Here is a 5,175-nt window from a genome sequence, read left to right on the forward strand (position 1 = left end):
TACAACCCATTTGCACACTCTTTTTCTCATAAGATCTTTACTGGTCAGTTGGTTCTGTGTGCTGGCATCCTAATGCAAGTGGATGCCTAATAACTAACTCTTCAGGGATCATATGAAAATGATTTTAGGGTGTCAATTAAAATTTATTTCAGTGTAGTGTTAAATTGCCAATGTGGCTTTTAGAAGTTATAAGAAAACACCATCACTTCTACATAACTGGAGAATAAAACCATCCCCAAAGAACTTGGCATTTTAAGACTTTGGCTGGCCACCGAAATAAGAAATTGCTAAAACTACACTCAGTCCAAATAGTTCTCATTGGAAGGTAGTTACTTGCCAGAAAATTATTTCAGAGTCTACTTTCATTACTTACATTAAAATGATGAGGCTCACATGTCAGATGATCTCTACAGCACTGGGGGAGGATCGGCAAGGCCAAACACATTTTAAGAAGACACAGGACTTTTGCTTGTGTTTATTACTGCTTGAGGTTGAGCCTTTTGAGTATTTAAAAAATATATACCAACAGAACTACTCTCCCAAAGAAAATACTGCCACTATTTGTAGACCATGTAACATTCAAGCATGTGCTACTTTTTTGTCCCTGTATCTAACTTAAATCAGGAACTGTATTTTTTTTAATGATTTGCTTTTGAAACTTGAAGTCTTGAAAACAGTGTGATGCAATTACTGCTGTTCTAGCCCCCAAAGAGCTTTCCGTGCAAAATCTTGAGAATCAATAAAGATGGAAGAGAGAAACTGGAATGTTTTAACTGCAGCCTTCAGAACTTTAGTAACAGCACAACAAATTAAAAACAGCTCATGCACAGTAAAAAAAAAAAAAAAGAAGACACAGGAGACAGACTAGGACAACAGAGACTCTCAGAGCAAAATTCATCTGGTAAACAAAAAAAAATTGTCTAATTTTCAGAAATTTGTACTCTCCCCAGATATTTGCTATCAGCAAATCACATTCTGTATTATATGTGACTGCCTCGGTAAGAAAGAGATACTTGTCAACAGAAAAAAATCCAATCATGTTACTTGAAGTTGTTCATAACAAAGTGTATCATAAAGGAAAATCTCTGGCTTAGAAACAGCCCTCCAACTCATTCACTTTCCAAAATCCAGTGTCTGGGAGCCATGCCTTACACCTCTCTCCCTTACGTCCCCTACCTTGGCTTTCGCCAAACAGTATCAATTTTATCTTCCAAAAATCCCTCAGATATGTCCACTTTTCCTCGTCTCCGCTGCCAACTGTCTGGTGCAAGTTGCTCTATCAGTCCCTACCTTCACTGGTCCCTCCCACTTCCACTCTTGCCCCTTTTCTAACTGACACAGCCAGAGGGATGTCTTCAAAACACAGATTAGAATGTGTCACCCCAGACTGAAAACCTTTCAAAGCCGTAACACATTGATGAGGTTGTGCAGAGTCTGGTCTGGACCTCTCTCTCTCGGATGCACTCCTCAACCCCTCATTTTCTTTGTCTCATTCACGCTGACCTTCCTTCCATTTCCTGAAAACCCTGTGACTCTCCTGACAGAGTCTTTACATATGTTGGCCCCCACTTCCTGTAATCCCTCTTATCTTATGCCCTTTTTGCCTTGATAGCTTGGATTCATCCTTTGGATCTCAAGGGAAAATCACCCCCTTAAAGAGAACTGTCCCTGACCTAGGTTCAGATATCCCTGTTAATAATCTTAGTGGCCCCTGTATCTTTCTCTGATGGTACTTACCACAATTGTAATGCCTCACACTCCTAACAGACAAGAAGCTCTAGAGGGTTGGGTTCACACCCCTTTGTGTTCATATGGTACCCCAAGAATTTGACACAGTAACAGACCATCTAGGAGGAGTTATTTGTGATATACTTCACATACCGTAACGTTTACCCCTTTACAGTGTTACACACAGGAATGGAAGAGGTTTTCAATATAAATACTGGCTGTGTCTTAGGGCAACTCTATGTTTAACCTTTTGAGGATTTTCCAGATTGTTTTCCAAAGAAGTTTCCCATTTACATTCCCACCAATAATGTATAGGGTTTCCAATGTCAACAAATCCTCACTAATACTTGTTTTTGTCCCTATTTAAATTACAGCCATCCCACAAGGCATGAAGCGGTGTCTCATTGTGGCTATTCCCTAATGACTAACAATATTGAGAATCTTTTCATGTGCTCATTGGCAATTTGCAAATCTTCTTTGGAAAAATGTCTATTCAATTTCTTTGACCAGTTTTAATTGGGTTATTTTTATTGTTGAGTTGTAAGAGTTTTTTATATATGTTGGATACAGGTTCTTTATCAGATAGAAGATTTGCAAATATTTTCTCCCATTTTGTGGGCTGTCTTTTCACTTTCTTGATGGCATCCTTTGAAGTACAAAAGTTTTTAATTTTAGTGTAGTCCAACTTACATAGTTTTCTTTTGTTGTTTATGCTTTTGGTATCAATCTAAGAAACCACTGCCTACCACAAGGTTATAAAGATTTCAGTCTACGTTTTCCTCTAAGAGTTTTATATTGTTTTCATCTCTTACATTTAGGTCTTTGATCCATTTTGAATTAATTTTTATATATTGTGTGAGGATATCCAGTTGTCCCAAGACTACTGGCTGAAAAGACTATCAGAGTGTCTTGGTACCCTTGTTGAATATCAGTGTACAACAGACGTAACAGTTTATTTTTAGATCCCATTCCATTGATCTGTATGTATATCCTTATGCCAGTACCGCACTGTTATTTATTATAGCTTTGTAGTAACTCTTGAAATTGAGAATGGGGAGTTTTCAAACTTTGCTTTTCTTTTTCAATACTATTTTGGCTATTATGGATTCCTTGCATTTCCATATTAATTTTAGGGTCAACTTGTCAATTTCTACAAAAGGAGAAGCTGAAATTTTCAGACTGCATTGAAACTAGAACAATTTGGGGTGTATTACCATCTTAACAATGTGAGTTTTCCAATTCAAAGACACAGATGTCTTTCCACTTATTTAGGTCTTCAATTTTTCACAACAATATTTTGTAGTTTTGGTGTGCAAGTCTTGCACTTCTTTTGCTTATTTGTAAATACTTATTCCTGAGTATTTATCCTCTTTGATGCTACTGTCAATGTCATTGTTTTCTTAATTTCTCAGTTTTATTCTTAATTTCCAGATTGTTCATTGGTAGCATATATAAATACAATTCATCTTTACACTGATCTTGTGTCTTTCAAACTTGCTGAATTCATTTATTAGTTCTAACAATTTTTTAGGGGATTCCTTAGATATTTTTACATACAAGATGTCATCTACAAACAGAGAACGTTTTTCTTCTGCCTTTCCAATCTGGATGCTTTTCTTTTTCTTACCTAGCTGCCCTGCTTAGAACCTCCAGTGCAATGTTAAATAGAAACAGTAAGATAACACATTCTTGTCTTGTTCCTGATCTTAGAGGGCAAACTCTCAGTTTTTCACCATTAAGTATGAAGTTAGCTGTGTAGTTTTTGTAGATTCTCTTTATCAGGGTGAGGAAGTTCCCTTCTATTCCTAGTTTGTTCAGTGTTTGTATGATAAAAGGGACTTAGATTTTGTCAAGTGCTTTTTCTGTGTCTATTAAGATGATCGTGTGACTTCTGTTCTCTATTCTATTAATGTGGTGTCAACACAGATTTTCATATGTCAAAGCAATCTTGCATTCCTGACATATATCCCATTTGGTCTTGATGTTAATGCTTTTCATGTCACTAGATTTAATTTTCCAGCATTTTGTTGAGAATTTTTGTTTGTTAAAATGGAGTCTTGTTCTTGTCACCCAGGCTGAAGTGCAATGGCGCAATTTTGGCTCACTGAAACCTCTGCCTCCTGGATTCAAGCTATTCACCTGCCTTAGCCTCCAGAGTAGCTGGGATTACAGGCACTAGCCACCACACCCAGCTAATTTTTCGTAGAGATGCAGTTTCACCATGGTGGCCAGCCTGGTCTCGAACTCCTGACCTCAGGTGATGCACCTGCCTCAGCCTCCCAAAGTGCTGGGATTACAGGTGTAAGCCACCATACCCAGCCAGGAATTTTTACATCAGAACTATAGACCAAAGATACTGGTCTATAGTTTTCTTGTGTTCTTGTTGTCTTGTCCATTTTTATCAGGGTAATACACTGGCCTTACAGAATCAGTCAGGAAGTATCCTCTCCTCTTGTATTTTTTGGAGAAGTTTGTAAAAGATTGGCATAAATTCTTTTCTATATTTTTGGTAAAATTCACAGTGAGGATATACGGGCCTGGGTGTTTTGTGTGTATGAAGGGGGAAATTTTTAAAATTATAATTCAATCACTTAACTTGTTATAGGTTCATATTTTCTCTGTCTTCTTGACTCCTTTTGGTAGTTTTGTTTTTTAGGAATTTATCTATTTCATTTAAGTCACCAAATATTTTAGCATATAATTACCTTTTTTAATTTCTGTAGAGTCGGTAGTGGTATCCACGCTTTCATTGCTGATTATTCTTTTATCCTGGTTAGTCTAGCTAAAGGTTCATAAATTTTGCTGATCTTTCAAAGGACCAACTTTTGCTTTTATTGATTGTCTCTATCGCTTTTATTCTTTCATTTATTTGCACTTTCATCTTTATTTTCTTCCTTCTGCTTGCTTAGGTTTAGTTGCTCTTCTTTTTCTAGGTTCTTAAGGTGAAAAGCTGGATTATCAATTTGAGATCTTGCTTTTTTTTTTTCATTATACTTTAAGGTCTAGGGTACATGTGCATAACGTGCAGGTTTGTTACATATGTATACTTGTGCCATGTTGGTGTACTGCACCCATCAACTCGTCATTTACATCAGGTATAACTCCCAATGCAATCCCGCACCCCTACCCCCTCCCCGTGATAGGCCCCAGTGTGTGATGTTCCCCTTCCCGAGTCCAAGTGATCTCACTGTTCTGTTCCCACCTATGAGTGAGAACATGCGGTGTTTGGTTTTCTGTTCTTGCGATAGTTTGCTGAGAATGATGGTTTCCAGCTGCATCCATGTCCCTACAAAGGACTCAAACTCTTCCTTTTTTATGGCTGCATAGTATTCCATGGTGTATATGTGCCACATTTTCTTAATCCAGTCTGTCACTGATGGACATTTGGGTTGATTCCAAGTCTTTGCTATTGTGAATAGTGCTGCAATAAACATACGTGTGCATGTG

Source organism: Rhinopithecus bieti, unplaced genomic scaffold (genome assembly GCF_001698545.2).
Source record: "Rhinopithecus bieti isolate Rb0 unplaced genomic scaffold, ASM169854v2 scaffold_63308, whole genome shotgun sequence".
Taxonomy (NCBI): domain Eukaryota; kingdom Metazoa; phylum Chordata; class Mammalia; order Primates; family Cercopithecidae; genus Rhinopithecus; species Rhinopithecus bieti.